Below are 26,545 nucleotides of genomic sequence, written 5' to 3'. Positions count from 1 at the left end.
TCTAAGGAATTGTAAATCATATCTTGTACGTTTAAACATGTAAATTGTAACGCAAAAATTATAATGTGTCTGTTTACTTTGAATGTATAAATATAAGAAAATAAAATTGACCGTTTGTATCAAGCGCAGTGTAAATCAAACCGGAATCTGTTGAAAAGATTGGTTTTCTTGCAATTTATTTGAAATGCTGAATCCGAATCAACATTTTGCTGAGTAGTGGGAGAGAGTTTCGTAGTCACAATCAAACGGCACTACTTCACTTCCATGCCAAGTGTGTTCACTCTCTCGCTTCACTGTGATGTAAGCTGCCTCCATTTACGTCACGCCAGCCCGGCCGCACTGGGCAAGCCTCAACGGGCATCCAGCTGAGCACCTTTGGGTTAGAACATCACATAGGACAAACATTTCTTTCTGTCCATAGCATTTACAGTTCTGCACACAGCTTGATATCTCCATCAAAATCTTGTTGCAAATGTCAGTTATTTTACTAGTCAGATTTTTACTGTGGTGTAACAAGCTTGTGGTGCATAAAATATAAAGTTCAGAAAATGGCAGCTGTTAAGCAGTCAAATCTGCTAGCCAAAACTGATGATGAAATATAATACCATACAGAGCTCCTAAGAAATCCCACAGGATCACAGCTCTTATGGATTTACATTTCAGACACAACTTCTGCTGTATAGCATGTGCCCTACCATTGTGATGCAGAACGATGGGTGGGTTATCCAAGAAGTGTCACTGTTTTCTTCACAGAGCTGCTCGCAGATTGTTTTGCAAAAATGAACATTAGTATACTGCGTTAAGTCTGCCATGACAGAACGGTATGCATATCACAATCATAGGCAAGAATCAACATTGCCTTCACATTGATGGGGTCTACCGAACTGTTTGTTTTTGTGGTGACCCCTGATGACACCACTCATTTGATTGGTGTTTCAGCTGTGGTTAATAAGATTCGGCTCCAGTCTTATCAGTGGCAATGATATGCCATAGGAAGTCCTCTCATACACGCTGATAGTGCTACAAGCATCATATCATATCTGCGTGTCCGTCAACTCATGCAAAACCCATTTTGACGCAATTGTCCGAATGTTCAAGCCGTTCTTCAGGATGGAAGCTTGGTCAAGTGTGCCAGTCCTGCATCTTGCACTAATTCATGAATCATTACTTTTCTAATGTGGACACAGTCTGTACGTGTTCATCACTTACTGGTGGGTGATCAGATCGACGCATGTCCAACAATTTCTATGAAACAGTTGAGCTCTCAAACATGTACAGGTGGTAATTATAATAAAATGTGACCTATTGACAAGATGGGAAAGTGTTTAGAAGAAATTAAATGTAAGTCAATACGGACAAGGTTGAACCGTCATGGTTAAAATAGTCAATTCTGAGCAGATCTAACACACGTTTGCGTCCTTGTCGGAAGGCTGCAACCCACCTTTCTACCGTTCTCTAAGGTAACGCAGCTACACCACACACCTCGCAGTCCTTGGTGACACTGTCATGCCATATGACCTCTAGCACACTGCATTTTTAACCAGCTTCTCTGTTGGAAAACAGGGCGACTGGCCACTGTGAACCAACGTGGAAGAAGAAGAGCGAGGTCATGTCCTCTGAGGGAAGGGACGCAGGTCAGCAACCTTTTGGTAACAACGACAAGAGCTCGGCACCGTTGCATGGCTGCGCTGGAGCATGGTTGCCAAAAATATATAATTTTTTTTACAATTTGCTTTACGTCGCACCGACACTTATGGCGACGATGGGATAGGAAACGGCTAGGAGTGGGAAGGAAATGGCCATGGCCTTAATGAAGGTACAGTCCCAGCATTTGCCTGGTGTGAAAATGAAAAACCACTGGAAACCATTTTCAGGACTGCCGACAGTGGGATTCAAACCCACTATCTCCCGGATGCAAGCTCACAGCTGCGCGCTCCTAACGGCATGGCAAACTCACCCGGTGGTTGCAAAAACTTAAAAGCTAACCAGCCCCTGGAATTCATAGACAAAACAAGTGCACCTCCTGGTTTGTTACGAGTATTCTTTTATTATGCTCCATTGTGGGATGAACTGTTACCTGATATTCAGAGCCATTACTCCCTTCCATATGTGGTAGTTGCTCTGTAGTGTTTGGACTGTATACTGCTTGTAAACTTCTCTCATGCACCAATCAAGGTTTGTAACCTTATGTCCTGTAGTGCATCTGTCATTTCACTTTACCTTCATACTTTGTTTTTACTATGAGAAATTTTGTGTGAAATATTTTCTTTTATAAGTACATGCAATGTCTTCGGGGTTGTTAAGTCAGCAAGATTTCTGAGATCAACTTTAGAATATTACCATAGCTGAAATCACCCATGGCTGAAACTAGGTAGTCCATGTCACAAATTAAATTTGATTTCATGATCTTGTTCGTGAAAGAAGAAAAGTGTGATCTTTTAGTGCAGCTTAAAGGAGATCATAAACAGGGTCTACTTAGCTTAGATTTTATTTCTCTTGAGAGGTGTACTGATACTGTCTTAGTCAGGTAGAAATATTTCGATTTCCAGTCTGCAGCAGATTAGGAAAACTGGGCCTGATTTTATTCATCAGTACTTTATAATGTGCCTGCAGTATTAACTAGCTGTGCAGATTGTTGGCAATTTCTTCAACTAATAATGTGAAATGGGTATTTTTTAATTTGTAAAAATATGGCTAATCACATAAAGGAATGGGAATGAGAAGTAGGTTGTTATTCAAGTGACCAGACCATAGACTGGTTTGATGCAGCTTTCCTTGTCACCTTGTCCTGGACTGACCTCTTCATCCCTATGTAACTATTGTATCTTTTATCTGATCTAATCTGTTTGTCTTGGGCTTCCCGTACCATTGCTGTCTCCTACATCATCTTCAGTAAACCAGCTCTGTTTGCCCAAGTATTATGAATGAGCGCTCTCCACTTCATCTGTCCAGGTAGACACCTTCTTCTTTAAGATGTTTCCACTCCAGCCCTCAGCCTTCTAAGTCATGTTCTATCTGATCAAACCATCTCTTCTTTTGTTATAATAATGACGCATTTCACACACATCTTTCTGAAAATGCATATCTGTTTTTGAATGATATAAAGGATTTTAACGACTAATTGTATAACATTCCTGCCAAAGCAGCATTATTTTATTATAATGTGTACATGAAAAAGAACATGAGAAAGGCTCTTTAGTCTACATTTTATGTTATACTGACATCTGCTATCATGGTCGTTGTTGTTCCCAAGTAACAATATTCATCTGTCTCCTTCATTTCCTAGTCTGATATTTCCCACGTTACCTGACTTCATTTGACATTGTTTATTTTTATCTCATACTTCTCCCGGACTGTGTCCATACCACACTTAGATAGAATAACATCATCATCCAATAATCTTGAAGTTTTGATTTAGACTCCTTCTTACATCCCTAACCATTTAGATCCTATGGTGTTTGAAGATGCTGGCATGAGTGTGTCACATTATTCAACTAATTTAAAAATTTTCAGCCAACTAGAGCTCATCTTTCAACTGGAACCCAGAAGAATGTCGATATATGTGGGCTGGGGAAGGTGCACTAATACCATTTTGATACTTGAATTCTAATCATTAAGAAAAAACTTGATGAACCCTGCTGAATATTACAATGATAAGAATCAAACCTTTAGTCTTTGACTTCTTAGTTGTTGCATAGGGTTGACTTTTAATGAATATATCTTCAGAAACCAGTTTTGGCTGTTGAAGGTGAGAGATGGCCACAGATGGAGTTCATAGTTTTTTTTTTTTTTTTTTAAACCTATTTTATCAGTCTCCATTGAGATATTCAGATACATTTTCTAAAAACAATCCCTTTCTATTTCTTTTATATGTTTTCAGTAAGTTTGTAGGCTTCGAGCCCATTTAAAGGGCTGATACAGCCCTGAAGAAATTGCATGTAACCATAAGTTAACGGGTGGAGAATGTAAGTTTTAATTTGGAGTCGTGAGAATAATTCCACACTTATTGTGATACATGATGTGATGTACTTTGTTACATAGGCCATAGGCCTATCTATTTTTATATTAAATAAGAATGTTGAAGTTTAAATAAATTCTATTCCTTTATGTAAATATGAAACTTGTTAATATGTTGTATTATATTCTTTCTGCTTTTTGCTTGTACGATACTCGAGCTTTCTTCATCTTGTAAATATTCCATTGATTACAGATTTCTATTGCAATACTCCGCTTATTATTTTATTGGTAAAGGTTTACCTGATCTCTGCACCACTGCATTTTTCTTATTGCTTGTTGTGTTTCCCACTTCTTTTTCATTCTGTGCATGTCACCTTTGTTTCAAGTAAGATGAGAATACAACTAATTTTTGTTTCAATGTGAATTATATTTTGGACCTCAGAATTTTATTGATTACAAGAAACAAGCTTTAAGTGTTGAGGCATGGATCCACACCTCAACACTGGTGAGTTCACATTTTTTGTTGGGCCCAACAACAGAGGAAATACTCTTGAAAGAACCTATTTGTATGGGCATTCAGCATGTTAAACACAGAAGGAATTTAATCAAATCAACACAGTAAGAACATTGACATAGTGTCAGAGACTGATGTGAAAAATGTGATTTATTGCAGACAAAGTTACAATACACTTTTATCCCCTTCAACATATTCCCCTTCCCTATCTCTACACCATTGCATACGTGCCTTCCACTGTTTGAAGCAATGCTGTAGGTCATCCTTTGTCACCCTGCGCAACAACTCTGCCGTTTTTACTTTTATGTGTTCCACAGACTGAAAATGTGTTCCCTTCAATACATGTTTCACCTTTGGGAAGAGATAAAAGTCACATGGAGCAAGATCAAGCAAATACGGAGGATGTTCTAGCACAGAAATGCACTTGTCAGCTAAAAACTGCTTCACAGACAGGGCGTTGTGGGCTGGTGCGTTGTCTTGGTGAAGAATCCATGAGCCGTTCTTCCATGCATCTGGTCTTTTCTTCCTTACTCTTTTCCTTAGCTTGATTAGGACTTCTTTATAGTATTGACGTCGGTTTTTCCGCACAATTTTGTTGACTTTCTGGACGTTTCATTCACTTCTGACAGTCACAGGTTGTCTGGGACGTTCATCATCTTCAACCTCTTCCCAATCTTCAGAAAACCGTTTGTGCCACTCAAACACGCATGCACGTGACATAGCATTGTCACCAAACACCTCCTTTAACATTTGAGAACATTCTATGGGTGATTTCTTTAATTTCACTAGGAATTTCAGGTTAATGCGCTGCTCGAGTTTTATGCCCACCATGATCGCGGCACGACTACACAACAGCGTCCGCTACAACCAAGTCTCAAAAGCAAACTAAAGCAGGTAGAACGACGAAACGAAGTGTGCTTGCTCAGGAAGGATCAAAGTCAACTACATTCCAGTGACAACCTCCCACCATGCGACCACAGAGCAGGAGGGACGCAGTCTCGTTATTTAATTGCCATACTTCGTAGAACATGTCAATGATAGAATAATTAAGCTAAGGTGGAAAATAGGGAAAGACATCCTGACCATAATCTAGGTATATACCCCTCAATCTGGATGTACTTAAGAGGAGAAAGACACATTCCTGGATGAACTAGAAGAGCATATTGAAGAGAATAATATAATCGTGATGGGAGATTTGAATGCCCAAGTTGGTGTTGATAGAACAGGGTATGAAAATGTTATTGGTCCAAATGGCTTTGGAAACAGGAACCAAGACGGTGAAGATCTGCTGGATTTCTCTTCTAGAAATAACCTCATAATTAAGAACACCTTTTTCCAGAAAAGACCCGGCCATAAAGTAACAAAATACAGCTGGGATGGACAGCAGAAATCTTTAATCGATTATATTATCTCTGATAAGGAAGCTGGTTTGTTTATCACTGATATGAAAGTATTGCCAGGCGAAAGCTTGGACAGTGACCACAGATTACTGATGGCAACTTTTAGAAACATCCCAGTTAGAAATGTAAAGACCAGGTGAAAACCCAAAATAAGGGTGTGGAAATTGGATGAACCTGAAAAAAAAGGAAGAATACCAAAGAAAGATCCATGACCAGCTCCTGACAGATGAGATAGAAATGGGAGAAAAGGAATGGACCCGATACTTGTAAGCTCAGCTGTTGATGTTGTAGGAAAAATGAGTTGTATACCAAAAGAAAAGGAAACTTCTTAGTGGAATGATCATGTTCAGCAAGCCATAAAAGATAGGAATACGGCAAGACAAGAACGAGAAAAGGAGAATATAAAAGGCGCAGATAAGGATTATGTAAAACTGAGAAAATTAGAACAGAAGTATAGATACCTAAAACTCAGAGCAAAGAGAGTAATTAAATCTGAGAAAGAGAAAACGTGGCTTGAATTTACTGACAAATTAGTAGAAGACAGTAAAGGAAATAAGAAACTTTTGTACAGAATTGTGAAAAGCAAAAGAACTATTCATGTACCAATTAAAGCAGAGGAAGACATTCAGGAAGAGATGAGAAGGTATTTTTCTTCCTTGTATAATGAAACAGACCCAGCAGAAATCGCTCAAGAAGATTTAATTGGATACTGGGAACAAGGCTGGAAAAAGTGAATCCCCATTGACTTAGTTTGAAATTTAAAATGCTCTGAACACTATGAGCAAAGGAAGATCACCTGACCTTGATGAGGTGAGCTCAGACATGATTAAAGCTGCTGGAACTCCTGGACTTCTTGGCTGTTTAGAGTGATGAATGGTGTGTGGAATGAAGAAAAAAATCGTGATTGACTGGACTAAGGGTTGTATAGTCCTCCACTTCAAGAAAGGAAATAGATGGATATGTGGCAGTTATAGAGGAATCACACGCCTGTCTCAATGGACTTACGTTGATGGAGAAAGTGACAGAAAAAAGATTACGAAAGATCATCAAACCACAACTTGATAAGAACAATACAGGTTTCAAAGTAACAGATCAACAACAGATCTCATTTTTCCTGTTAGGACGATAATGCATAAACATTGGGAAAAGGGACAAAATGTCATGTTTGTTTTTCTGGACCTAGAAAAAGTGTTTAACAGCATACTGAGGTATAAACTTGGGGATTGTCTGAGAAGGAGAAACATTCCAGAATCTCTCATCAGTAAAGTAAAAATGTTGTACAAACACTGCCAGAGCTGTGTAAGAATAGGGAATGGCTATTCCAGCTGGTTTGTAACAAGTAAAGGAGTCCAACAAGGCAGCACTTTGTCACCTCTACTATTTATCACAGTGATGGATGAGATAACGAAGAGAGTGAAACAGCACAGCAAGAACAGATACAGCCAACCATGGACTATGGTTACACAAGGTACCTGCCTCTCTTTCTTTGTAACCAAAGATTTTTCAAACTCACGCTTCTTTTCAGCCGTTCTTTCACCGAGATGTTCCAGGGTTTAACAGGTTCTTTCTCTGGATCGTCTCTCAACACCACAACTTTCTTCCTAAAGATGGCCCTCTGCATTATGTCCTCCGGTCTTATGTCATTTACCCGCATGTCTTTGTGCACATACTTCAGCCAGCACGGATGAGATATCCATTTTTCCTGGAAGTGAACAATTTGTGCGCCACCGAGCGACCTGGCCGTGTGATTAGGGGCGTGCAGCTGTGAGCTTGCATTCGGGAGATAGTGGATTCAAACCCTACCAGGGTCGCTTCCTTCCCACTCCTAGCCCCTGTCTCGTTGTTGCCATAAGATGTATCTCTGTTGGTGCAACATAAAGCAACTTGTAAAAAAATGTATGCACCATTCTCTTTGTTTCTTCATAACGGTGGTAATCTTTTCGACTCTCGCATACAGTTCCTTGGTTTGACCTCAGATAGAAGACAAAACCCTCAGACATTTTCTTAGAACCCAAAATCTTCCTGAGGAACTTCCATCTCTTTCTCTCAATTGACATATCTTCCATTTTTGCTATTGTTTCTGGGGGCCCTAGCCCATCATGTTTGGATCAGTTGGAAGATCCATCATCCTGCAAACTGAGAACGAGAAAGAAGTATTTCTTCGGTATATAGGAATAAGAACATTTTCATTTTTACTGACAGCCAAGCGGCCATTAAGGCACTAGAAGTAGTCCGGATAATAGCCAGAATTGTCTGGTATTGCCATTCACTTCTCCTGAAGCTCTCAAAGTACAACATTGTCAAAATAATATAGATAGCAGGGCATGCAGGTATAGAAGGAAATGGAAAGGCAGATAAACTGGCCAGGAAAGGGGCAGAAACACATTTTGTAGGCCCAGAATCTGTATGCGGGATTTCCTATGGACAAGCTCGACACTACATAGGAAAATGGGTATGAAAGAAACAAATGGAGAATTGGAAAAATACTCCAGGATGCAGGCTTGCAAAGGAACTGACAAACGGACCAAACAAGAAGCGTACTAAAGAACTGTTGAAACTCAGCAGAGAAAATATAAGATGGGTAGTAGGACTGTTGACAGGACACTGCCATCTGAAAAAAACACCTGCATAGAAATGGAGTAATAAGAGACAATATATGTAGGAAATGCAATGAAGCAGAGGAATCAACTGAACACATACTTTTTGAATGTGAGGCGCTGGGTAGAATCAGACTCTCCACTCTAGCACTACTAGGTGAGGAATGAGAAAAAATCCAAGAAGACTCGGTAAGAACAACCTGCAGCTTTGTGAAGGGAGCAGGTATATCTAGGTGGGAATGAAGGAAAAACATGGTAGCAAAAGATCTTAGAGGTCGACACTAATTTGGAACTAATATTTAGAGGCCCCATGAAGAAAAGAAGAAGAATAAGAATAAGAATAATTTTTGTGGTTCCTTTAACGTGAGCACACTTTTTATTATTCATTAAGATAAGTTCAACAATTATTATAAAGGAGTGTACATAGAATGTTAACATTCATGTTTTTGCACTTATTAATAATATTAATCTGGTCATAATATCTATTTTTAAAAAATGACAAAGTGTGATTTGATAGAATCTGATAGTGTTCTTTTCGAAGAACAAAACACCTTTTTCTGTATTTAGTAATGGTATCTTTCTCAAGTATAGTCTGTTATGAGAGAATTGATATGAGTAAACTAAGGTAATTTTGACATGTAGAGAGGATGATGGAGGAAAACAGATGGAGATGAAGTTCGAGGGAAAAGCGAAGAGATTTAAAAAAATATAAATACAGGTGGTAATATACTCAGAAAACAAATGCAAAAAGATTCATGCTGGTTAATATAAGTAATGGAAATAAGGAATCAAGTGAAAAATCAAGTTATATATTGAAAAATAGGCATGAATGACATGATAAACAGAATGACAGGTTAGCATTGGAAGAGGAGGCAACGGAAAAGAAGACGAGGGCAATCTCTACATCTTCATCAATCTCAATTCTTGTCAGCTCTGACAAGCTTGTTTCTGCTTCCCAGCCTTAGCACTTCCCATATTAAAATTAATGATCTGGCAAGATGGCCCCTCAGCGAGCACTGATGTCCAGTCTCCTGATGAAACTGGAGAACAGAAACAAGCCTTCTTTCTCTTTCTCCTTCTTCTCACACTGACCTGTCATTACGTTCATGTTACTCCTCTTTTTTCTATCTTTCTGTATTTATGACTCGATTTTTCATCTGTCGGTTCCTTCCTTGTTACTTGAGTAGAGCTTGAAAATGTTGGTATACATGAAAGACTGCTGGCTAGGAAGGATACAAACTTAAAGGTCAGCATGGATAGAGCCAATGACAAACATGAATATACAAAAGGAGAAATATTTGTTTTATCTTCTTAAAGAGGATCATTGAAAAAGAATATTAACATTTTAAAAATTTGTGGCTTCAAGAAGGATAAACATATCGAGGTGATTATGGTCTTAAACAGAAGAGGTAAGATGGGTGATTTTTACACCGGGCGAGTTGGCCGTGCGCGTAGAGGCGCGTGGCTGTGAGCTTTCATCCGGGAGATAGTAGGTTCGAATCCCACTATCGGCAGCCCTGAAGATGGTTTTCAGTGGTTTCCCATTTTCACACCAGGCAAATGCTGGGGCTGTACCTTAATTAAGGCCACGGCCACTTCCTTCCAACTCCTAGGCCTTGCCTATCCCATCGTCGCCATAAGACCTATCTGTGTCGGTGCGACGTAAAGCCCCTAGCAAAAAAAAAAAAAAAAAGATTTTTTACATATACTAATAAATTTGTATATGTGTTCCATTAGAGGCATAGCAAACATCAATAATCAGTTCCTTGCCTCCTACACTGGAGCATGTCTGGAGTGATAGTTGTGATGGCAGCATTGATCCTTTTTTCTGAGATGCACTAAATCCCATATATTCTCACCATAAACAACGTTCTTAATGCATTCCAAGAATAAGTACTCCATTGGTTTGAGATCGAGGTTGCTAGGTGGCCAGAAAATAGGACCACCTCTACCAACCCAACCATTTGGAAACTGAGCATTTAGTGCGTTGTGTACATTTGCTTTGAAATGCGATGCACACCATCGTGCATGAAAATAACACAAACAACGTGGTTTCTTGTTCGATTTGTTGTATCCGAGGGAAAACAAACCACACACTGAGCTTTCTGCTGGGCGATCCGCATTATACTGGCCTGGCTACACAGCTCACATGCAGACGCGCTATTCATAGCAAGGGTTACATCACCCTGTCAAAGTCAGGCAGCAACTTCTGGCAGCAGTTTTAACGAACTCCCCTCTTTCCTCTTCAGTTTGAGACCACAATCACCTCAACATGCCCATCCAACTTGAAGGAACAATTTTTTTAAATACGGTTATTCTTTTTGATGACCCTTCCTCATCAATCCTAGTTATTCATGATGTATTTCTACTTGGCCTCTGACGATAGATATTATTTCTGTTTCCTAGCTTCATTAGGCTTGGAATTGATGAGGAAAAAGCCTGTCTCTGAATGTGACGGTTTATGTGTTTCTTGTTTCTGTTGTTTCCCCTGCCCATTCTGAAGGTAATTGTGTGTGAATGTTCTTAGCCTCCTCCCTCTCTTTGATGTATAGTTATACTCCTTGTAGTTTCTCCTATCGATGTCATGTATATGAGGGAAAATTAGTTGCATTCTCTTTTGTTTCTACCTTAAGTACAACAATGGTTTGTGATGTTTTTTCATAAAACATATTCTGGTAAGTATTGGTGTCAATATTACTTTGGTTTTGAGGGGACAAAGATTTAAAATATGTCCTGGAATGGTGGTGGTTTCATTTCAGTTGTAAGTATTGTGATAAAGCATTCACATCCTTAAAATTGCTGGGGAAAAAAAAAAAAAAATTATCTTATGTGAGTTTTCTTGGAACATTCCAGTACATATTTCTCGGCAAAGAATTGGGATGGAAGCTTAGAAGAATGTAATTCATAAGATTTCCTGAGGAACTTAATGGGAAAGTGCACGCATAAAATCAAATGAGTCTGGCTTCTCTGAATTTGTATTGATTGTGATAACATGTACTGGAAATCTTCCGAAGGAGTCCTAATAATGTTTCCTGGTGTGATAAGTTGTGTAGCAATGACCTCGGTGAAGGGGCGTACAGGAACTTATTCAGATTTCATGATGTTTTGAAGGGTGTATATCTTTACCATCACTCAGTCAGTCAGCTGACAGCATAAGGAAAGGAGGAATATAACGTGGCTGGCCGGGAGACTCACACCAACAATTCTATATTTTTTAACTCATTGCGGACCATGGACGGCGTAAGACGTTTAAAGTTCCGCGCAAAGAAATGCTGTTTATATTCGTCATCTATGCATTCTTACACCTTAGTCAGTGTTACTGGTTGTAGCAGGAAGTTGGTTGACCTTTTTCAGATAACCCTCATGTTGAGTGGGCTCATGTTTATCTTAGCTGTTTTAGCGGGAATATCTCAGCACTTCCTCACGCGTCAAGACGGTACTTGAGATTCCAATGCAGTGCGTGTCATTCTTACCAAGTGTACTATAATGGTTTATAAAACAAAGTTTCTTACAGAAGATTAATTATTAGATATTGTTCACAATGATTATTCTGGTGATGAACTTATTCCTGAAATAAACTCGGATAGTGAAAGTGAGAGTGACGAGGAAATTCCGATTCCCGAATCCAATAGGCCTATAGAGAAAAGTGAAGTGCCTGATACATATCATCCTAGTTATTGTCCACCTGTTCCACCATTTACAGAGAATTCAGGTGTAAATGTTCAAGTAGAAAATAAGCAGGATATTTTGAGTTAAGTGAGTATTTTCATGAATGATGAATTTTATCAGTATGCGTGTGAGCAGACCAACCTATACGCGAGTCAAGTGATAAGTGCGGCACCCCGGCCTTTCACAAAGAATTCGATCATGCAATCGTGGAACTTCCTTCATATTCTTTCATGTCTTCACTTCGGTGACAGTAATCATTATGCTGAAAGTACAGATAGGCGGTATTTGTAGTTTAGGAGTAATTGTAAATTGTATTAAGTGATGCACGTCAAGAGGGCCGGGCATGAAAATGGCTGGTCCAGGCATTCAAGTGTCCCGCTCAGAAGCAGGTACTGAACGTGTTAACCAGGAATTATAATCAACTAAGGTTCTGATTTTAAGGAGTCTCCCCTGGTTGTTATAGTTTAATTAATAGAATGTACATGTTCAGCGTTTTAATTCTCTACGGAAGAACATTTTAACTACGTTACCACCTTTAGTGTTCTCATTATTTTATATGTGCCAATATTTGTAATTAATATACATTTTTTCAAGCTGACAATATTCCAAAATTGAATGAAAAGTTTTCTTATAATGTTTAGCTAGAATTTAAGCTGACACATGTTTGTATATGCATAAAAACTATCTATAAAAATAAAAAAGTATTGGACGGTGGGAAAAATCACTTGAATTCAATATGGGATTTAAAAAATGAGATTCTTGTATGAATTTATGTTTGTATTCTTAGTATATTCTGGAATCAACCCGGTGTTACTGATGTTTCGAACGGTCATGTTGTGAGACTGAATGAGAGAAGGAAACCGAAAGGTCTTACGGAAGTTAGACTAGAAAGAAATAGGGGGACCGACTGAGTGGCTGCAAGGTAGCTTCCGGCTTGCATTTGGGGGATAGTGGGTTCAAACCTCACTGTCGGCAGTCTTGAAAGTTGTTTTACAACTGCAAGAAGGATATTTCAGCTAAGGATTTTGTTTGTATTGAACCACCAAGTAGATAATGAGGGCCTATCCTGGGTTACATTCTTCTTTGACTTCTTTCTAACTGTTGTGTGCAGCTCTTAATGTAGTGTTCTGTTTATATCTTTCAGGAAAACTGTTTCTTCAGCTATTCATTTACTGAGTATTGGTTAAAGCTTCTTATGTCTGTGTGTGTCTCAACTAACCCAGCACTGTTCACTCTCAGTTTTACTCTTATTGTGTACCATATTTTATAAAACACACAACAGGTTCATTTCATCAGAGAATTGAAGAATTCTGATTTTTCTAAGGTAAGTTTAAAGTCAATTAGGGAACCTCCTAGAAGACCAAAATGTAGTTTTGTTGCTTCTATGGCTTTCTTCCTCTAAGCTTTTTGATTAGTCTGATTAATAATTGAATGTAGAGTTGTGGATAATACAGGGTCATCAAAAAATAATGCCTTGATTAAAAAAAATTATAACGTCGAAACCTTGTATGTTAAATGAGTGATTCTTCCACTGTACAGTAACTGGTTAGCGCAAGTTTTGTTTAATGCAGTAGCGTAACCTTGGTACGCGTGGACTAGTTGCACAGTCGTCAAAGTCCGCCAGGTGAAAGCCAGCCAGCGACCGCTGCCCCAGTACGATGTTGACTGTTCAAGAGAAAGCACAGTGTGTTATTTGGTTCCTGGAGTCAAAGTTAGTTCTCAGTGTACAGCGGCTCTTTCAGAGAACTTATCCAGGCGAAACTGCACCTGATAACAAAGCTATTACTCAATGGCTTAATCAGCTTAGAGAAACAGGGAACGTGGCCAAAAAAAAAAGAGGTTGGACAGGCTGACCAAGAGCATCAGAGGAAAATGTCGAACGTATCCACCAATTGTGCATTCGGAGCCCAAAGAAATCAATTGTTCGACGAAGTCTCGCGGTGCAAATTCCAAAAACAGGTGCAGTTTTGCCTGGGTAAGTTCTCCGAAAGAGAAGCTGTACACTGAGAACTAACTTTGACTCCCGGAACCAAATAATGCACTGTGCTTTCTGTTGAACAGTCAACAGTGTATTGGGGCAGTGGTCGCTGGCTGGCTTTCACCTGGCGGACCTTGACGACTGCGCAACTAGTCTGCGCTTACCAAGATTACACTACTGCATTAAACAAAACTTGCGCTAACCATATACCACACAGTGAAAGAATCACTCATTTAACATACAAGGTTTCAACATTATAATTTTTTAAAATCAAAGCGTTATTTTTCAATGACCCTGTATTTGAAATCCGCCTTGTTAGTTTTAAGATCATCAACCAGGCATTCAGATTTTAGACTGTGAAAGAGAGACGTATGAAATTGAAAGTTTAGTTTAACAGTTCCACATTTTCAATACAATTTTTTTTAAATATCTCTTTATGAAAGAGAGATCCCGAAAAATACACTATATTGTCATCAACGACCAGATACTTCCTGAAAGGAAAGTAGACTGAGCTCATATATCACGAAAACATGTCGTGAGCCTATACAAAAATGTTATAGTTTATTTATAACATGTGTTTGCACTTGGGACTAGTTTCGACGCTGTGTTGGCGTCATCATCAGCCAAAAAATGGGAAAATAGGCCAGTGTGTAGGCATTCATATTACACAAGGTGTTACATTAAACAATACAAATCTTGCAAGGAGATAAAAACATGGATGAATATAGAAACAAATGAATCGTTGAGAAAGCAAAAGTTATACATGTTAAAAAATAACCTTAACCACACATCTTGCAGTGCGAAAATATTCTTCTTGAATGATTCCTGAGTATAAAACACACGTGCACACATTTCTGAAGAGCCAGCAGGCAGGACAAAGTAAAGTGAAACCTTAAGAGTTCTTCTGAGAAGAGTTCATCATTTTTCTATGTTCCGATTAAATAATGAAGTCTCCCTTGAGTTCCTGATAAACATACACAACAGGAAATTCTCCTTCACTCTCAACAATAGCTATAAAGACCAACGGTAAATTTCATTTTTCAAAGACGTGAAAGCATGATCTTGAACGTGATGTAACTCCTTTCATTTAACCCATTTTTTACACAAGGTGTTACATTAAATAATATATCTCACGAGGAGATAAAAACGGGGACGAATGTAGAAACACATGCATCGTTGAGAGAGCAAAAGTTGTACATATTAAAAATAAGCTTAACCACACAACTTGCAGTGCGAAAATATTTGAATTTGAAAGATTCTTGAATAAAAGACGCACGCGCACACACTTCTAAAGAGCCAGCAGGCAGGAAAAAGTAAGGTGAAACCTTAAGAGTTCTTCTGAGAAGAGTTCATCATACTTTCAATGTTCCGACTAACTAATGAAGTCTCGTTTGAGTTCCTGATAAACATACACAACAGGAAATTAAACAATACACATCTTACAAGGAGATAAAAACAGGGAAAGTTATACATATTAAAAATAGTCTTAACCACACATCCTGCAGTGTGAAAATATTCGTCTTGAGTGATTCCTGAATATAAAACACACGCGCATACAATTCCGAAGAGCCAGCAGGCAGGAAAAAGTAAAGTGAAACCTTAAGAGTTCTTCTGAGAAGAGTTCATCATTTTTTCTATGTTCCGACTAGCTAATGAAGTCTCCCTTGAGTTCCTGATAAACATATACAACAGGAAATTCTCCTTCACTTTCAACAATAGCTATAAGACCAACGGTAAATTTCATTTTAAATATTGTGCAGAGACGTGAAAGCATGATTATGAACATGATATAACTCCTTCATTTAACCCAATTTTTACACAAGGTGTTGCATTAAACAATACACATCTTACGAGGAGATGAAAAACAGGGCCGAATGTAGAAACAAATGCATCGTTATGCATATTAAAAATGAGCTTAACCACACAACTTGCAGTGCGAAAATATATGCCTTGAATGATACTTGAATACAAAAACGCACGCGCACACATTTCCCTGGAAATACGAATATTTTCACACTGCAGGATGTGTGGTTAAGACTATTTTTAATATGTATAACTTTCCCTGTTTTTATCTCCTTGTAAGATGTGTATTGTTTAATTTCCTGTTGTGTATGTTTATCAGGAACTCAAACGAGACTTCATTAGTTAGTCGGAACATTGAAAGTATGATGAACTCTTCTCAGAAGAACTCTTAAGGTTTCACCTTGTCTCTTCTTTTATTCAAGAATCTTTCAAATTCAAATATTTTCGCACTGCAAGTTGTGTGGTTAAGCTTATTTTTAATATGTACAACTTTTGCTCTCTCAACGATGCATGTGTTTCTACATTCGTCCCCGTTTTTATCTCCTCGTGAGATATATTATTTAATGTAACACCTTGTGTAAAAAATGGGTTAAATGAAAGGAGTTACATCACGTTCAAGATCATGCTTTCACGTCTTTGAAAAATGAAATTTACCGTTGGTCTTTATAGCTATTGTTGAGAGTGAAGGAGAATTTCCTGTTGTGTATGTTTATCAGGAACTCAAGGGAGACTTCATTATTTAATCGGAACATAGAAAAATGATGAACTCTTCTCAGAAGAACTCTTAAGGTTTCACTTTACTTTGTCCTGCCTGCTGGCTCTTCAGAAGTGTGTGCGCGTGTGTTTTATACTCAGGAATCATTCAAGAAGAATATTTTCGCACTGCAAGATGTGTGGTTAAGGTTATTTTTTAACATGTATAACTTTTGCTTTCTCAACGATTCATTTGTTTCTATATTCATCCATGTTTTTATCTCCTTGCAAGATTTGTATTGTTTAATGTAACACCTTGTGTAATATGAATGCCTACACACTGGCCTATTTTCCCATTTTTTGGCTGATGATGACGCCAACACAGCGTCGAAACTAGTCCCAAGTGCAAACACATGTTATAAATAAACTATAACATTTTTGTATTGAAAAGGTGGACCCTTTCTAGTTTTTCCTATCTTCCATTCTCAGTTCAATACGGACCAAAAATGAAACTCTTATGTTTAAATAAAAAAAAGCCTATACAAGAGCGTGAACAGTCAGTAGAAATGTTTATCAGTTACAGTAACTGAAAGTGAAACAGAGGAGTTGTTTCACTTCAGCAATCCTTATCACGTATTCCACCTTTACAATACAATTTGCGTCTTTATTATTAAACTAAATTAAAATTGATACATGTTTCATTCCTAGCAGGAGATCAGTAGTCAACACATGAATAAAAAACCTTATAAAAATTGTCACATGGATATTACTACATATACACAGTGAAAAACACGTTCACTTATAGATAAAAATGACAACATATGACATGACATTTTGTCCTGGAAAAATCAGATGTGAGTGCAACTTTGTGGTAAAATTCTTAAGGAGTTGAATATAATTGATGTTGATGGATTGAGCAGCTCAAAAAACGTGGAACATTAAATTTAGAGATGGAACATTTGACTAGGACTGCATGGTTGTTGGTGAAGTATGGCATAAGTAATCCACTGGCCTAAAAATAGATACATGCTGTGATACAAATGAAACGCTTATGATTGGGAACTTGTGTAAGCAACATCAGGTTACTCATGTCCTGTTCCATATGAGTCAACCTGGCTGCTGCAAGGTTATGGCACTCACTGATTGCTGAGTTAGGAAGTCGTTTTGGCAGCGATCTGCATGGAAGGGAGGGAAGTTCGGGAGGCATTGCCTGGATCCGATGTGTTGATGATCTTTTCAAAAAGTATATCTACTTCTTCTGAAATTTCATTTAAATTATGAGATGGATTACGTTTTTGATCTAAATTTATAAATATGTTCTCGTAGATATTCATTAGGTTGCCTTTTTTACATGTACATAAAATTCAAAGGTCTTGTTCTAGAGAAATCAATGCATGATTATAATCTGCCATGTGAGCATCTATGGCTGAGTACCTATACAATTGGTACTCCACAAAAAACTATGCAGTCCTAGTCAAATGTTCCATCTATAAATTTAATGTTCCATTTTCTTTTTTTTTCTAACTACTCAATCCATCAACATCAATTATGTTCAACATATGGACAGACTCCTCAAGATTTTTACCACAAAGTTGGATTCACATCTGATATTTTTTTAAAGGACGAAACGACAGATTCTTTGGTTGTTCACCTCTTAGCAGCCTCTTACGACATGCAGGGGGTACAGATAATGTATCCTTTACATTATAATCTGTTGTTTGAGTCATCAGTCAATAGACTTGTTTGATGCAGCTGTCCATGCACTCTATCCTGTGCTAACCTTTTCATTTCTATGTAACTGCTACATCGTACATCAGCTCTAATCTGCTTGTCATATTCATACCTTGGTCTACCCCTACCGTTCTTAACACCTGCACTTCTCTCAAAAACCAACTGCACAAGTCCTGGGTGTCTTAAGATGTGTCCTATCATTCTCTTCTTCTGGTCAAATTTAGCCAAATCGATCTCCTCTCACCAATTCATTCAGTATGTCTTCATTCATGATTTGATCTTTCCATCTCACCTTCAGCATTCTTCTGTAACACCACATTTCAAAAGCTTCTATTCTCTTTCTTTCTGAGCTAGTTATTGTCCATGTTTCACTTCCATACAATGTCACGCTCCAGACGAAAGTCTTCAAAAACATCTTTCTAATTTCTGTATCAATATTCAAAGTGAGCCAATTTCTTTTCTTAAGAAAGGACTTCTTTGCATGTGCTAGTCTGCATTTTATATCCCCCTTACTTCTGCTATCGTTAGTTATTTTTCTACCCAAGTAACAATATTCATCTACTTCCTTCGAGACTTCATTTCCTAATCTGATATTTCCTGCATCACCTGACTTTGTTCGACTGCACTCCATTACTTTTGTTTTGGACTTATTTATTTTCATCTTGTACTCCTTACCCAAGACTCTATCCATACCATTCAGCAGTTTCTCCAGATCTTCTGCAGTCTGAGAGAAAATAACAATATCAGCAGCAAATCTCAGGATTTTGATTTCTTCTCCTTGGATTGTGATTCCCTTCCCAAATTCCTCTTTGATTTTCTTTACCACCTGTTCTATGTAAACATTGAAAAGGAGGGGGGACAAGCTGCTGACTTGCCTCACTCCTTTCTAGATTGCTGCTTCTTTTTCAAAGCCCTCGATTCTTAGCACTGCAGACTGATTTTTATATAAATTGTAGATAATTCTTCGTTTTCGGTATCTGATCGCAATCACCTTCAGAATCTCAAATATCTTGATCCAGTCATGATCTACATCCACCAATATGGCAGCTGATCCAGCACACAACATTCCCATGCCATGTCACAAGATAAAATCTACGTCCAACCAAATGGTCGCTGATTTATCACAAAATTTTATGGCCATAAATATTCGCAAGATACGTGTAATGAGAAAAATTCTGCTACCTTTGGTGACGTTAACGTGTGTAAGGGGCTTTGCTTTGAGCTAGACAAAACGCCAGCTAAAGACAGTAGAAACTCGTTTAAAACACTGCTCCATTTGTACCTACTGTATAAAGAAGGTAGAGTTCTGGCACATGGTGTCAGTTTACTGTCCATTTTAATTCCACATAGACCTCCAGTTCAAAAATATATCAATGATAAAAATGTTCACCATATTGTAGGAGGAATGGAAGAAAATACTTATTGACGTCTACTGAAATCTAGTAGAAAGACCCATAATAACGACGACTAGCAGACCTATGTCTTGCTGACTCCATAGCAGCTCCAATTAAGCCAGGGGTTTCTGGTCATTAATAGCAATGTAGTATATTTGTGAAAATCATACGTTTTAATTCTAACCTTCTTCCCCTGTATCGTCCTCTGCTTCTGCAATTGATACTTTTAGTCTCCAGCCCTTGGTCTTGCTATCTCACTCTGATCTCAGGCTCAGCATCATCTGATATGTTTATTCCTAACCAGCCGTACGTTCCCATTTGAAGGTGCTCTGCAAGACTAAAATTCTGACACCTCAGTATCTTCAAAAACCATAAGAAAGTAGTGAGTGGAACATAAAATGAATAACATTTTATTTATATGAGAATACAGCATTATGGTTTTCTGTTATAGGTTCTTCTGTTCATGAATAAAATTTAAAATAAACTTGAAAATCATTAGGCCTTTCACCATTGAATTTAGTATTTATGAATTGTATTGTAAATGAAAATAAATAGGAAAATAGTAGGTTGTTGTATATGAAATGTTGGATTTGGCCATGAAAGTTCAAACAATGGAATTTTGTTGTTAATGTATTTCGATTTATCGAAATAGGTACTGTTAAATGCATTCATGCCTATTTTGTAGAGTCAGATTGTTTGGACATATGAAGTTCCTCAACAGCATTTTTGACAGTTATGTGACCTAAATGACGCAGGCACTTGCGTGGTAAGCGTAACAGTTAGTATACACACTATTCAAATATTATTCCAGCCGAACACATTTTGAAACAAGTTTGCATATTTGTATTATTTATTTACCACAGTTCTGAGCAGAAATATGGAAGGTCTAGAAAAGAAAGGGTGAGCCTGCATGTACACATATAAAATGTTCCCTAGACCTGTCTTAAGATGAGAGATTGTTTACAATATTTACATAGTTTACAAAATACTTAAATAATACTGTAAATACTGTAAATAATACCTTCAGTCATTCCTGTGCTCACATACAGGATCTCTCTCATAAACCCAAATCCGAACACACGGTGTTTATACTCTGGGCTACGGCAGCTGCAGTATGTGAGCCGCGCGCATAATTCTTGACCTAGCAAGCATGAGTTGCCAGTCTGTATCTCAGCTATGATCATGGTAAGAGAGTTATCATTGCGACACCGTATGTTTGTATGTAATAGTTCTGGTTTCATCTTAATGGTCACGTGAACAGTCGTAACTCTCGCTATTGGTGTGCAGAAAATCCGAACAGTGTTTGTGAAGTCCCTCATTTTGATAGCAAGATTGGTGTTCGGGGTGCTGTCAGTGCAAGACGGATAATTGGGCCTAATTTTTTTGAGACGACAGTAAATGCAGAGAGTCTGGCCCCGTGGTGTAGGGGGCAACGCGTCCTCCTGTCACCCGGCAGCCCCGAGTTCGATTCCTAGCCGGGTCAGGGTTTTTTAATTCATCATCATCATCATAATTTCCCTTTATCCAGCTGTAGCCGGGTAGGGGAAAATATGGTTCCTCTCCACTTTCTTCTGTCTTTCCACCACTCCTCCTCCAACACTGTGTCCCAGTCCAGGTTTCTTTCTACAATGCTGCGTTGGATGGTATCCTTCCATCTCAATCGTGGTCGTCCACGGCCTCTCCTTCCTTGGATTTGCATTTCCATCACTTTTTTTAGCATTCTTTCGTCGCTCATTCGCTTTATGTGCCCAAACCATCTCAGTCGGCTCTTCTCTATTCTATCATTCATTTTTTCCACTCCAATTTCTTCCTGGATTTTCTCATTCCTTATTTTGTCTCTTCTACTCTTCTGTATCATACTCCTCAAGAACTTCATTTCGGCTGCCTGAATTCGACTCTCATCCTTCTTTGTCATTGTCCAAGTTTCTGCTCCGTAAGTTGTTATGGGTACGTAATACATCTTGTACATAGTATCCTTTGCTTCCGTTGGCACATCTTTGTCCCATAACATGTTTCTTACACTATGATAGAAACAACTTCCAGCTTGAATCCTTTTACTAATCTCAGCATCCAGTCGAGCATTCTCCATAAATTCACTCCCCAGGTATTTAAACGTTTCCACTACTTCCAGGGGCTTGTCTGCAAGACTAATCTGACCTTTCCCTTCTTTCTCCTCTCTAGGTACCAAGATAACATTTTCATATCGTCAGTTAATGGAAGAAGAAAGATTAGAAGTGTTCCAGACAGAATGATCAGTGCTGGTCTATTTTCTACACTTATTTTCAATCCACATTCTTCGATCTTCCCATTCACCACATTCAACTGTTCTTGAACCTTCCTGTCGTCCTCTCCCCAAATCACAATATCATCTGCAAATAACATGATGTTCATTTCTCTTCCTCCATATGCTGCTTTTGCTGTTCTCATGATGTCATCCATTACTATTGTAAACAGGATTGGTGATAGAACACTTCCCTGTCTCAGCCCACTAGTTATTTTGAACCAACTTGTCCTGCCAACTTGTGTTTGCACGCAACTACAACATTCCTTTTTTTAAAATTATAAGTGATTAATATCCCTGGCCTGGGAACTGCGTGTTTGACTCCTTAATGTTTCTTTCTTCACATTCAACACTTTACACTTCCGCAATTTCCAAATACATGCAGGTTCATAACATATGGTGCAACAGGAGACAAGAACTCGATATAGCATCAAATAAAAGTGTATTCGAGAGGTGTGTAAATAGCCTCTTAAAGATAAGTTGATGTGAAGGGATTATACCGCCATCTTGACCCACGACGACTTGGCTATCAATACGGACATTCTTATGGTTTTCGATTTGGACAGTTATTAGTAGGCTGTGTACCTGATCTTGTTATATTTTGATATGTTTGTTATATTTTATTATGAAAGTTTACGTTGGTTAAATAGTCTGTTGGCAGTGCAAGTGAAATTTGCTCAGTGTAGCTGTATCTTGTGCTTTGTGAATAAATAAATAAATAAATAAATAAATAAATAAATAAAAGTAGGATCCTCTTAGGTCGACGCCTCTAATAAATAGCACTTAAAAAGAAAAATGCAGAGAGGTACCAAGATGACATTTTCATATCATCAGTTAATGGAAGAAGAAAAATTAGAAGTGTTTGCTGACAGAATGATCGGTGCTGGTCTATTTCCCCCTCATTCTCCAGATCTATCAGTGTATGATTTTTACTTGTGAGGTAAACTGAAAGAAAAAGTGTATCGAATAAATCCTCACACATTGGAGGAACTGAAAGAAAATGTTACGAATGAAATCTGAAACATTATAGTGGAACAACTCACTTGCGTCAGACAGAATGTGGTCACCAGATACAATGTCTGTATGATCAGGGAAGAACAACACTTCCAGCATCTTTTATAAGGTAAGATTTCATAAACGATTGTATACACGCTTAAAGCAGGCCGGCCGCGCACGACATAACTTCGGCTGAGGCAGCTGCCGTAGCCCAGAGTACAAACACCGTGCGTTCAGTCTGAGTTTATTTGAGAGATCCTGTACTTCCTTTCACTCTACCAATCATTGACTCATTCAGTTCCATTAAATGACATTTTTCTTTACATATATCTAAAATTTTGGAAGAGGCAAGTTCTTGACATCCCCTGACAGCAAGTTCCTTCTGTAAGGCAGAGAGGCATTTCTAGAGAAAGATCAGGTCAGTTTGTTTGGCTAATGTCTCAATGGAAGGTAACATCATTGGAAGGGAGGGGGAGTGACGGTTAATTAGTCTTTCAGCGTAGCGCTGTACTCTCTGCAGCCTGGTCGTCTTCCCCACTGATGTGCAATGCTAAGTATTCGGTACGGCCTGAACTATGGAACAGTAAGCTAACATTATCGCTTGCAAACTAAAGCCATTTAAATTCCTATATCGGATCCCCAGGATTTTTGTCGCCTTGCACCTTGCCTCTTCACACTTGAAATTGTCACAGATAGTTATGCCGAGTAGTTTGAAACTAGTGCCCTGTAGAATATGTTTCCCTAGTTTATAACTGTTTCCAATGGGGTTTCTGGACCTACTCATTCTCATATATTTACATTTATAATCAGGCTAATTACGCCGTAGCTTGTTCAAACACATCGCCCCATTTACTGTCGTGGGTAATTTGAATGTCGTTTACTGGTAGGCAATGAAGGAGAGGGGATGAGGAAGAAAAGAGAAACTACAGTACTCTTTGGATGGTGAAATGTGAAAGAGGTTATTCTGTTGCTGCTTCAGGGGTGAAAAAAGTTTTCAGAGTGGTTGTGAGTGGCTTTTTTATTCAGGTCAGTTTGTGAAACGTGTCCGACCTCTGACTACAGCGTAATATGATTAATTAAAGGAGGGAATATTAACACAGGCCCTACCCGAAAGATGGCCACTGAGTGAAAGTGGCCATTTTAGGCAGATTTCACTGTATTTCCATTTCTTCTCTTTGCTTCGTGTGGATGATTCTCAGATTTGATAGATCAAGAATGAAGACTTTCTTGTCACCAGCTTTAAAGACAATCTTCTCATTCCCCCACCAGTTATAAGACTATAGACTTCTTTTTTGCACTGTGAATCCTTTTTGCCATACATGACCAGGTCCTATGGTACCTTTGGTACCTCCAGTTATTTATTCATTCGCTGCAGTGTTGCCGGTTTGAGGGAAATTTCCCATGGACAAGAGAAAAACGGACATGTTTGAGGAATCGTGGCAATAAGGGATTTTTTTCCTACAATTGGCTTTGTGTCGCACCGAAACACATAGGTTTTATAGCAATGATACGATAGGAAAGGGCTGGGAGTGGGAAGGAAGCGGCCATGGCCTTAATTAAGGTACAGTTGGGCTGAATGGTTCAGACGGTTGAGGCGCTGGCTTTCTCACCCCAACTTGGCAGGGTCGATCCTGGCTCAGTCTACTGGTATTTGAAGGTGCTCAAATACAGCAGCTTCGGGTGAGTAGGTTTACTGGAACGTAAAGGAAATCCTCCGGGACAAAATTCTGGCACCTCGGCGTCTCCAAAACCCGTAAAGGTTACTGGATCATAAAACCAATATTATTATTATTATTATTATTATTATTATTATTATTATTATTATTATTATTATTATTATTATTATTATTATTATTTAAGGTACAGCCTGGTGTGAAAATGAAAGCCACAGAAAACCATCTTTAGGGCTGCCGACAATGGGGACTCTCTGTCTTCCGAATACTGGCCACACTTCAGCAACTGCAGCTATCGAGCTCGGTACTCGACAGTTGTTATACGTTAATTAAATACCTAAACCTTTGAATGAACTTGTATTATTTATCAATCATATTTTAAATTAATGTTTAAGTAGCATGTTTAATGGCATAATAAATGTTAAATGTGAGCCATGATAAAACTTTCAATAGAAAAAAAAGGTATTTCAATTTTTAACAATGCAATCTGTCAGTAAGGTACAGTAAATTGGTACATATCGCAGCGACTGTTGGAATTCTTCAGCTTGTCAGTTCTGTAGTATCCATTTTAGCACAGAAAATATTAAAAGTGAAGTTTTACGAATAGTATGAGCTATTATTATACGTGAATTGAAAGGCAATTCTAAAACGAAGAGGAGGATTTGGGTTGAATTATCTACTGAGGAGGTGGGAGAGCAACTGGAATATTAGATATAAGCTCATCGGACAAAAAAAAAATTGGTTAACACTGGAGAAGTCATTACAAACATCATTTAATATGGTGTAACTCTGCCTCTGGACTTGATAACTGCCTGGATTCAGTTAGAAAGTGAGTCCATAAGGTTTTGCAGGTATGTCACATCCAGTTTAAGCCACTTGCTGAGGATTTGATCACGCAGTTCCATCAAATTGCGGGGAAGCTGATGTCGGCATTTTACCTGCTGTTCCAAAATGTCCCACAGATTTTCAGTGGGGTTCAAGTCAGGTGATTGTGCAGGCCAATTGAGATGTAATAGGGTTGGGGAGTGTTCATAAAACCAGTCACGTATGCGTCCAGCCTGATGAACTTTGTTGTTCTCGTCTTGAAAAATCGGGGTATCAATAGCATACATCATGCAGATGTTGACTGAAAGGCAACCCTGATCATCCAGAATGTTTAAATAAACATGCTGGTTCATGTTAGTGGTCACTTCAATGAGCGGGCCCAATCCATGATACGAGAAACACCCCCAAAACATCACAGAGACACCTCTGGCTTGAACCTGACCTTGCACACATCCAGCATGAAATGCTTCATTTGGCCTTTGGTACACTCAACGACTGCGCCATTGGAATACAGGCAAAAACGTGATTCGTCATACCACATTATGTTCTGCCAGTCAGCTGGTGTCCACATTCAATGATTTCTAGCACTTTGAAGGCGCACAGTGCCTATATGAGCATTAACCTCTTGCAAGGTGATTGACAGCAAATGTTCATTGCATGCAGTTCCCGTCACAATGTTCTCTCGCTAACAGGCTGAGATGGACTTTTGCTCACTGACTGCAGCAATTCCTGTCGGGTTTGGAAGCGATTTTGATTCACAATCCGTGAAACACATCTCTGGTCCCTCTCAGTCAGGATCTTTTTCCAACCACAATTCTGACATCGTGTTTCGTGCCCATGTGTAGTACACCACTGCTTGTAGACAGGTTGAACAGTCCACTGAACTAATCCAGCAACTTCACGTAGCGTATGGCCATGGGCACGGCCAAACACGACTGCCCCTTTCTGCCACTCTGTCACATCCTTGCATATACCCATGTTGACGTACACTGTCCGCTTCAAACATCAATGTCTCACAGATTGCTAGAGGCAGT

The 26,545-nt window shown here is 38.6% G+C and overlaps 1 protein-coding gene across 1 annotated transcript in view; it reads left to right on the top strand.

The window, feature by feature from the left end:
- Positions 1–26,545, top strand: part of LOC136882159 (sphingomyelin phosphodiesterase) — a 365,024-nt gene that overhangs the window by 320,427 nt on the left and 18,052 nt on the right. The gene's annotated exons all lie outside the window — the stretch shown is intronic.

Source organism: Anabrus simplex, chromosome 10, assembly GCF_040414725.1.
Source record: "Anabrus simplex isolate iqAnaSimp1 chromosome 10, ASM4041472v1, whole genome shotgun sequence".
Classification (NCBI taxonomy): Eukaryota; Metazoa; Arthropoda; class Insecta; order Orthoptera; family Tettigoniidae; genus Anabrus; species Anabrus simplex.
Note: the sequence above shows the minus strand (reverse complement) of the source record. Positions and strands in the feature narration are given on the sequence as shown.